Source organism: Phyllostomus hastatus, unplaced genomic scaffold (assembly GCF_019186645.2).
Source record: "Phyllostomus hastatus isolate PE091 unplaced genomic scaffold, TTU_PhHast_1.1 phas_scaffold_39, whole genome shotgun sequence".
NCBI classification, from domain to species: domain Eukaryota; kingdom Metazoa; phylum Chordata; class Mammalia; order Chiroptera; family Phyllostomidae; genus Phyllostomus; species Phyllostomus hastatus.
This window is the reverse complement of record NW_025334028.1, coordinates 26381042-26392651: the sequence shown is the minus strand read 5'-3', so window position 1 is coordinate 26392651 and position 11610 is coordinate 26381042.

Sequence of the window (11610 nt, the reverse complement as noted above, 5' to 3'; positions counted from 1 at the left end):
AACTTTTGGGATTGTTATGGAGCTTCACTACATATGCATGACCAGTCATTATCTCCATTTCAAGCCATTATCTTCTATTTCTGGAGAATGGGACTGGGGCTCAAAATCCCAGTGGTTCTAGCAGTGGTTGGTCTTTCTGCGGCCCACCCACCTCCAGGAGCCCACTAAGCATTACCTCATTAGAACAAAAGCCACGACTATCATCCCAGAAACCTAAAGGTATTTAGAAACTCTGTGCCAGCAACTGAGGTCAAAGACCAATTTGAGAACAAAACATGCTCCTAGTGCTCTTATCACTAAAAATATACAAGGGTTTTAGGAGCTCTGTACCAGGAACCAGGAGCAGATATATATATCTCACACACTCTTTAATTTTTAAGACTGAAGCTAGATATCCTGAGATTAGATTTGTAGAATATTTTACCATGTTTATTGGCTATTGGCCACTGAATTATATTTTAATCATGACATTTAGAATGTATTCAATGTACATTTATATCTGAAATATCATTACCTGGTTGTAAAACAATAAAAAATTCAACATTGCCAACATTTGTACAAGGAAATTTTAAAATTTAAGAGTTTAATATTTTAGGAAAACCATGTATTTAAATGAATACAATATGAACTATAGATACTTTTGATCTAACCTTTAATAAAATGTTTTTACATAATTCCATATTTTACTATTCTTCAGTATTCCATATAGGCTAAAAAGAGTGGCTGCTGTACTTATGACTCTTATTATATTTGTCTCTCCACTGCAAAGACCTGGCACTCAAATATGCATTGAAAATAATATATGTAGCTTAATCATCATTATTGATTTTTTTCTCATTTTAAGCATAGAATTGAACATAGAAACTAGAAACAGTGTTTGGTCACATTAATTTATATATCAGTAACCTATTCAAGAGTATAATTTCATAGACAAAAAACTTGACAGGATGTCAGAAGTCTGGTCTCTTCCCAACTATCTTGCTCTGATATTCACTCTCGTACTATGACTTTCCAGCTCTAAGCAAAGTGGAAACTTTATGTGAAGAGTGTAAGTCTGCATGAAATCTACCTGGAATGCTTGTCCAAAATGCAGTGTTTACCCAGATTTTATTTATACTATAGATTGAGAATTGTTGGAAAAAATTCTCTCTAAAATAACAGCATTCTTTGCCAACAAAATAGTTTCTGTAGCCCCTTATATTTATTAAAGCAATGCCGTCTCTTTAGAAAGTTAACACATGTGGCAAATGCAAAAATTTAACACTCTAGTAAAAGAATATAATTTTCAGAAACCAACTTTATATACTACATTATTTCATGGAAGGAGCTTATGATCTATCATTAACTTTGAGAAAAGTTATTTAATGTCCTTAGCCTTAGCACACCCATGATATACCATAACTGCATCTTGAAAATAAATTGAATGTGGACTGTTATATGTTTGGAAAATAATTTCAAATGTTCAGATTTAATTTTTTTCTATATTTACAAAGTAAATTATCTGAAGACTGACATTATTCTGTATTCAATTTTTATTACATACACAACTTGTTACATTATATTTAATGAATAATTATATTTTTGTCAGATTATATATTTGATGAATATTTTCCCCTGTTGAAGTACACGTCCAATATTTTTTCAGTCTACTCTTCTATACTCATGTTTCCTATGAGAACTTCTATTTCTGGGAGGAAAATAGTATTCAAGCAATAATTTTAATTATCTTCTTTTCCCTTACCTTTACAAGAGAAGGAAACATTGAAACCTATCTCTTAATTTGTTCCATGTTTGGATCTTTCTGAAGTTCTGGCATACAATGTCAGAGGCTTCTCACCCTAAACTATACTGAGAATATAATAAATGAACACTTTAGACTTTATTACTTGTAAAGTGTATAGATGACTATACAAATTGTTTTTAGAGTAAATGTTTTCAAAATATAGAAACTTGGTGGAGAAACATACCCTTATCTAAGCAAGAGGGAGGGTGGCATTGTGCTGGGCAGATTTTTCTACAAGGAAAACCTCATGTAATTAACATGACTCTGGCCCTTCAACTTTTAACGTGCTTCCCCAATTAAGCTTTCAAGGCCTTGAACTACAATATCTGACCACAGTTGTTAGAAATTGATTTATCCCAGAAGATCATTGGAGCTTCTGACCTCTTAGTTAGAGAATTTTATTTAGCTTTTTTGGATAGTTGTCTCTTTTTGTCCTGTAGGGAGGGTGAGAAAGGAATTATGTAAATATTTGCATATGTTCTAAGAGGAACTTTCACTATTTCAATCTCCTTTCTTAGACACTAAATAGTTGTATTCAGTCATCCTATAAATATAGAACTATAGCTATTTAATGCTATAAGCACTTACAAAAGCATGTGTAATGCAGAGAAAATTTAGGGTTAGCTTATCTTCTAACTATTAGAATAACATGTAGTGGATGTTTTGTTTACCATGCTAAGAAATTTCATTTCAGTCCAAATCTTCACATAAATTACTATTATTGCTATTTTTATGATTATCACTGCATTTCTAAAATGATCACCTCACCAAATAATAAATAGAAAATCATAAATAAAATTCTGTTTGGAAAGGTGCTAAATTTTCAAAGATTGCCACCTTGGCACCAGAATCTGAATGGCCTTTTCCACTGTCATGTTATCTTTTCCTTTTTCTATAGAGTTTGCAAGCATTCTATAAGCCAGAGACATGTCTGCTTTTTCAAGGAATTGAAGACTAGTCTACGCTTTCTTGACTCTGCAGAGAAACAGCTCCCTGCACACAACACCTCGTGTTTACACGTGAGATTTGCCTTTGGGAGATCCCTTCCTCATCTGTGTCTTGGAATGTGGTGGCTCCACGGGACAATGAGCCCTCTTTAGCACTGCTTTTGCCAGCCTCCCATTTTTGCTTCTATCATTTCCCTGCCATGGTCCTAGAGGTTGTAACCAACTACAGGTGCTACAAACTCTAAATTAGAATTAGATATTGGAATAAAAAGTCTCATGATAATTACACTGCTGTTTTAAATTGTGGTTAAGTGGCCAAAAACTGCCAAGAACCCCACCCACATTCATTACTGTCTAAACGAAAAGGATGTGTGTACAGAGATTATGAGGTTCTGTATGAGTCCCCCAAGCCATGAAGCAGACTTTCCTAATTGTCAGCTGGACTGTGCAGTGCTTGTTTAAAATAATTAGAGTGCAGCAGCAGCTTCAGCAGCAACCCTCATTTTTTTTTAAACCTCAGTGCAGGTTTTTATTTCAGATACTATCAGCTTCCTGTTCATTTTGACACTATCATTCTGCCAGTCTGGAAAATGGGGAAGAGGAAAGAAAAGAATTATCCTTAATGTACACAAATAATGCAGCCCCAAAGTCAGGAAGATCCAGCCCCATGTGGGAGATGGATGGAAACAATTCAGCAAACAAATCTAAACTGGGGGAAAAATGCGATTCTCTCTTATTTTTTTTCAAGAGGGATAGCTGAAATCTTTCTTAATTACCGCTTATTCCAATGACAGAATTGTAATTTATCATTTAGTTGTAATTTGACATATGTTCACACCTTTGCCATTTCCAATTTCCTCCTTCATTCTAATTGTCTGCTTCACTCGCCTGTCATGCGCTCCTCTTGGGATTAATTCGAGCTGTCTGTCTGTGCCGGGCTACCAGCACACTTGGGGCTGCCGAGAGCGTGACAGTGTCAATGTGCACACAGTTTATCTAAGGCATTACCCAGCCATCACACTCCTGGATCCTCTCTTCCCTCACTGTTTACTGTTTATTCCACTTTGCATTTGTGACTTTTTCGTGTTTTATTAGACTCTAATTACGCTCTTGGCTGTCAGCTGTAAAGAGAGAAAACCGTTACTTTAATTACAGTGGAGGGGGAGGTGCTCGGGATTGATAAAAAATGGACCAGTAGATGTCTCTCTCTGTCTCTAAGATCCATGCATGATTTAAATACTCTCCTTCCACTTTGGTTTGAATCCTTGATAGATGCCTATACTTGAACACAAACATGCAAATGTTCAAGCTAATGTAGCTTTCATGCGCCAAACCATTTTTTCCCCATCTCATCTAAGACTAAGTAAATTTGCATTAGTAAGACAGAAAACTTATTTTTCAAATAACCATGGATTTTCGAAGGTTAATTGTTTAAATCATGGATGGTGTCAAAACAAGTGTACGGGGTGGTGGGGATGGTGCAGAGCATAACCAGAGAGCATTGATGAAGTTCAGCTTGTTGGAGGTAAGTAGTTTTTAGTCCATTGGAAACTCTTAATTTCTCCTTCCTAAGGCCATTTTAGCCCATTAAAATCCAGCAATAATTACGCATTTGGCATTATAATTTTTGCCTTCTTCAGAAAAAGAAATTCTTCTTGCTTCCAGCCTACCTAAACCATAATATAAGTTTTCTCTTCTCTTCTTGAATAGATTTTCACTGCAGCTGAAACTTCCTGGTAATACAAAGAGGAGGCAATATATCCTCCCTGTACCCATTCAGTCCATTAGGATGGACAGTAATTCTTTGAATTAGTTGCATCATTCCCCTATTGGCCTGAAAGAAAAAAATGTGACTCCTTTGAGTATCTAATTATCTATGGAGATGGACTTATGTTTTTTTTTTCTTGACTTAGAATTTCCTCAGTCGTGCTTCAGGTAACTGTGGGGCTGAGGATACTCTGTAGCTTAGACTTTTCCTTTCTTTCTTTTACTGTCCCATCAATTGAAGCTCTGCTGATAACATGTTTAAACTTGACTCACAGCTTTCATACTATATACTGTAAATATTGTATAACTGTCTGGTTATTATTACATATTCTTAGTTTATGAAATACCTGTATTTCTGCAAATATGTACATTGAGTCATATGGCATTACAGTTTTTATGAAAAGCTAATCAAACATGAGTGAAGAAATAAACAGTCTATAAAATACATCTGAACACAAAAATTGTGTAATGTTGTTCAGATTAAAAAATGTTTTAGATAGCAGACCGTGAATTTCTAGCTAAATTACCTTAACTATGGACATTATATGCTTAAACAAGTATCTAAGAACATTAACATCTCTTGTCTTTTTTTAAGCAACATTTTGATGTTTCATTTTTATATTTCCACTCTCACTATAGCCAGGGTAAGTCAATTCTAAAATATTAAAGTCTAACTTGATTTTTTATAAATATTAAAATGTATGTGTAATGCCAATCATAATAAAAATTTTAGTGTTTAGAATTTTTTAGTAGTTAAGCTTTTTTAGCTAAATATATTTAAGGAGGAAAGCCCAAGAGTAAGGGAATAGGTATGAAAGGGTGAAGAAAGGGTAGGAGAGGACAAGTGCAATTTTAAGGCCAAAAAATCATCAAATTAGATAACTTGCGGTTGTAAACTGAACAATCAAGTAATATTATAGTTACATAAAATTTTAAATCTGCTTTGGAGAATATTTTATCACCACACATGCACTCTTTATTTGGTAGGTATACTTTATTTTTATTTTGTGAAAACAATGCAAGACCTTGATTGGCACACACCTGTGTCACTTCAGCACATTTTCAACCGACTTCTCTTCCAGTGTGGAGCCCCGCTAGTGCGTGTTTGTGATCCACTCATAAACCTAGCTCAGATATTTTTTAAATTATTGTGTCCTGTTTTAATTCCTTTGCTGGCTTTCAAGGTCATCCATAATTGGATCTTGTTCTAAACATGCATATCTATTTTGCACTGTTCCATCATGAGAATGTGCCACTCTCATTGTTGATAGAATGACTGGTTCATTCATTTATTCACATATTTGTTCAGCAGGTGACAATAGTGTGCAGAACAGTGAGGAAGATAGAAACAGTCTCTATTTTGAGGTAACTAGCTTGTTCTTTGCACTAATTACCTAACAGTGATTATTTCTGCCTCTGTGCTGTTGTCCATAATTTAAAGTTTTCCCTGTTGCAGGTATCCTTACCAGTTCTGCATATCCAACCTATTCTTGAAGGTACAGGTCGATTCCAATCTTCCTAATAAAACTGTTCTCATACTGTGCCAGAAACTTCAGTTTTTAATTACGTGTTATTTTATAAAGTTTTAAGTGTGTTTTTCAACTCTACTGAGTCAAGTCCCACTTCTTCTTTATCTTCCAGTGAATAAAACAGCATTTCTTTAGTATCTGTGCATCCCAATCATTTGCAGAGCTCTTGAATGATCCACATGTACCAAATTACAGGACCTGTGGGGCAAGGACACTGAATGCATTTGTTTAAAAACATTGCAAGAGAATATGATGCACTCTCCTATCTAAGAGTCACCTCCCCAGCCCACATTGGACACAGTACACATTGATTAACAGGTGAACCTATTGATCTAGCATTAGCTGTATCACACAGCCTGCCCTATATGGCCCTAAGCAAGTTGAATCACTTTGCCTGAGCCTCTTTTTATGCATTTACTATGTAAACGTGGTACAGGACCTCGGGATATGTGTTTGAAAGATGATAACACTTGTGCAATGTCCTACATCATTGACTTTTAATTTTATTTTAAATTTTGGATAAAATTGATCATAGATGACTAAAATTGTATTAAGTGATGAGAGGAAAATTACACAGAAACTTACTTTTACTTTATACAAAAGAAATTTTCATGGCAGTTAAATTGTGCAATTGAAAAGTAAAAGGAGACATAACATAGGTAGGAAATAAGTATCTTAGTTACAACTGTCTTTATTAAATAAAAAAATTCAAGGTACCTCATGGAAAATATGAGATATGGAAAGAAGTTATTCTCAATGTCTTATAGTTGATAGACTTCCTAGTAGAACATGTGGATATATTCTGATTAATTGTAGTTGAAGTAATTGGGTGTGCTTTGCAAAGTGAAATTACAGGCATTTGATATTATGACTAAGTGGCCAAATAAGCAATTCAATAACCTATTAAGAAGGTATATGGAGAGGTGCCTGCTCCTTTGAGTGGGTGTGACTGTGGGAAAGGAATATTAATGCATATCAATCTAAAAGATTGTAATAGCACATTAGGAGAGGTTACATAAAAACTATACGACCTAAATGTAAATAGGACTCCAGTATCCTGTTGATATCAAAAAAATGAACAAAAACCCTGAAATGCATATTGTCTTTCAGTAATGTCAATGTTTTTGGGATATGAGAGAGAAGATGTTACTGTGAATCTCCTTTTTGCTATCTGTGTTTAGCAAAAAAAGGGGGATTATATGGACATACAAAGGGTAAAATAAAAAAAAATGGTTATGCTATTAGCTTACCATAGATCAACACTCCTAGCACCCCCTAAAAAGTATAAAATCTTAGCAACATTTTAAAAATGAATTCTGTTTCAATCCATCAAATGTTAGCTGGAAATTCAGAAATAATTATTTAAAGATAAGAGAAAATAACTGAGGTAGTTGTCATGATTTTAGATTGGAAAAACTCAGCCAATGATCAGTATCAGATGCAACCTACTATGTCCTCATTCCCACTAATATACACAGAAAACAAAAGAAAGTTATTGGGAAAAATAAAGTTTTCCAATATGGAAGCATGAAATTTTATAAGGATTGTAGAGAAGAGGTATGGAATGAAATAATGTGATTCAATTTAAATTGTGGATGCATAAACATGATAATAATGTGTTTTGGAGAAAAATACATAGAATTAATACAGGGGTAGGCAAAAATAGGTTGATAGTTGTAATGCAAATACATAATACAGTAATTAATAGATGATAATGCAAGAATAAACTCACATACTCACAAATGTAAACCTACTTTTTCCCACCACTGTGTGTGACAATAAAGAAAAGAGGCAAGAGGTAGATAGAGTCTAAGATTGTCTAGGACATAATGAAGAACTAATTTATGCAAGAGCCTAACAAGTCTCAAGGATGCAAGTTATAATTTCCAGAAAAAAATAACGTTTATACTAAAAGAATGTAATGTAAAAACTGAGTGATTAAAAATTCTTAACTATCAAATAACAAAAAAACGGAAAAAAGGAATGAATAACAAGTAGAACAAAGACAAAACAAATAAAATGTTAAACTTAACCTCCAACATATCAGATAAAACAAACAATATAAATTTAATTAATACTTTTTAAAAGGGTTGGAAAATCAAACTCTGCAGGCTGAACTTGGCTTGCTACCTTTTTAAAAATAGACAAAGGTTTATTAGAACACATTCACATTCATTCCTTTTTATATTGTCTGTGGCTGCTTTCACGCTGCAGCAGCAGAGCTGAGTAATTGTGACACGCACTGGACATGGACCACAAAGTCTAAAATCTCTACTCTCTAAGCTTTTTACAGAAAATGTTTTCCAACCCCTGCTCTAAAAGAAAGATTATCAAACTGGATTTTGGGAAAAGAAAAAACATATTGCACTTAGTGATATAAGTAAATAGATAAAATATACATGTCAATGTAAATGTGAATGTAGTGTATGTTATATATTTTGAATGTACAGAGAGATTGAAAGTAAAAAACAAGGAAAAAGATATCATGCAAGTAAAAACCAGAACAATATAAAACAAATTAGACCTTAAGGTAAAAAGCATTACTTGAGCTAAAAAGGGATATTTCATAATAACAAAGAAGGAAAAGGTCAAAAAGGAAATAGTTATAAAATTTTGTGCACCTAATTGAAATCTACAGAATGTGTTCTTTTCATAGTACAATAGAATTAATTAAAAAACACAAAGAAACAGATAACAAGAATATCACCAAATGTTTTTAAATTAAGTACCAATTGGCACATTACCATGGATCAAAAAAACATCAAAATGTAAATTAGAGAATAGCTTGAGATGATTGATAATAAAAATATGGCCTAGCAAAACTACTAGGAAGCAGCTAAAAACATATTTAGTGAAAATATATTGCACATATTTTGCTACAACAATAAAATTATTATACTATTGAAAAAGGCTAAAATCAATATTCTAAAACAATCCATCACAAGATGTTAATAAACCAGCAGATTAAACACAAAGGTAGCAGGAAGGAGGACTAATGACAATAATAGTGAAATTAATAAACTAGAAGAAAAACAATGCAAAGAAGATGAAGAATGTCCAAATTGGGTCTATGAAAATATCAATACAACTGATAAACTTGTTGAGATTGATTAAGAATGTGTGGAGAAAACAAATTAGCCTGCCAGAAATAAAAAAAGAAGATGCCAGTAACACAAAATACAGATATTAAAATGATAATAACAACTTGAAAACAACTTTATTCCAAAGAAATAGAAAATTTAGATGAAACCGACAGTCTCCACCTTAAAGAAAATGCTTATAATATACCAAAACTGACACAAGAAAAGTTAAAAAAAAAGAAAGCTGTGATCCTATAGCTATTAAATTAGTTGAATCACTAAATAAGGACTTTGTTCCAAGAAAAGCTATAGAGTATATTTAGTTTAATAGTGAATTCTGCAAATTATGTAGAAGCAATAATAAATTGTATATAAACTATTTCATTAAGAAAAACAGAGAGAGCAATTCCTAATTTATCTTACAAAGTCAATAGTGTTAAAAGAATGGAAAAAAATACATCAATTTCTTTTAAGTCCTTAAAAAAATGCAGTGATATATAGGAAAAATAATAACCAAGTTGAATTTATTTTTTGAATGCAAAGTTGGATAAATAATTACTAACCAGTATGATACATCACATTAACAGAAGGAGAAAAATCATATGATCTTCTAAAAATGCAAAAAAAATACAGTCAATCAAAAATGATTAGTACACTAGAAGTAGATATTTTATATAAAAGGTAACTGTAAAAATGCTTATAGTAAAATTTCCACATGAAACCAAGAATAAAATAAATATTGTCATTATCACAACTTATGTTCAAATATGTACTCAAGATTGTGGCTAGCAGAACATATCATGAAAAACAATGATATAAGAATGCAAAAATGAAGAAATAAGTATGACTTTTCCAGATTATACAGTATGCATGTAGATATCTCAAAAAAATCACTGGAGAAACTGTTGGAACTAATGTCTAAATTTAAGATAGTCTTTCATTATAAATTCAGTAACAAAATCATTTGTATTTCTATATTCCAACCATAGACACTTATAAAATTGTTATTATTTGTAATAGCATCAAAAAGCATTGAATACATAATACTAAATTTCACAAAACTTGTACAGAAAGGTTACACAGAAAAATAGAGAATATTTTTGAGATTTGAAAGAAAGCCTTAATATGAGAAGGGGAGATTATATTCATAAATAAAAACATTATTTTCTCCCAATTGATCCATAGATTCAGTGCAATAGCAATGAAAATTCCAGAAACTTATTTTGTAGAAATTCATAAGATTCTAAAATGTATATGGAAGTGAAAATAACCAAGACAAACTTAAGTACAGCAAATTTCAAAACTTACACTACAATATTGTAAGAATTGTTATTAAGCTATAGTAATTAAGACATTATAAGGCATGAGTGGAAATATAGATAAATAGGGTGCTGACACAGACTACGGAGTCCAGAAATGGACCAAACATATAAAGCTATTTGACTCACAAGAAGACAGTGTTTCAGAGCAGTAGGGAAAATGTGGTTTGTTTAAGTAATGTTCATGCATTTGGAATTCCCTTTCGACAACAATAAATTTTAACCCTTTCTAACACCATGAACAAAAACAATTTTAGGTGGATTATATTATTATAATGATAAATTCTTATTATTAAATTATATTTTATGTAAAAGATAAAGTATAAAGCTATTAGAAACCAACATATAAAACATATTTGTGACTTTGGTGTAAGTGAATATTTCTAAAACAGAAAACAAATTATTTCTAACAATAAAGAAGATTGATAACTTAGATATATTAAAATTAAGGTGTTCTGTTAGTTAAAAGTTACTATTAAGAGAGTAGAACATAAGCCACGGGTGGAAGAATATATTTGCAACATACATAACTGTCAAATTATGTATATGCGAAATATATAAAGAACTGCTAAAAAGTCAATTTTAAAAATCCCCAGATAACCCTATACAAAAAATATATTATAAAGTATTCAGGGAAATGCAAACTGAATTCACAGCTGGATGTGATTGCACACATACCTGAATGGCTGAAGTGGGGTAGACTAGCAGCGCTGTACAATGACAAAGATGCAGCACAGCTGGTGCTCCCCCACACTATTGGGGCAGTTGCACTGTGACACCACTGTGAAGACTGTGTGGTGGCATCTGCAAATCAGAATACTCACATGTAGTCTGTCTCAGCAATTTTTTCTTGGGCACACCGCTATCCAAAATGTGCCTATCTGCATCCCAATGCATATCTATACAAGAAGTTCATAAATTAAACTATGTGCTATAGTCAGGATGTGGGAAAATGAATGACTACCAAAAGTAAAATTGGGTAAACAAAGTGTGCTATTTTACACAATGAACTACTTTAGAGCTATGAAAACAAATAAAATATTACTATGCCAGCAATCTAGATGAATATCAGTCTGTTATTGTTAATAATGAAAAGCCAGACACAAAATATGTATTATGTAATTGCATTACATAAATTTTTACAACAGGCAAAACTAATTAAATGCACCATTCTTTAAATGAAAA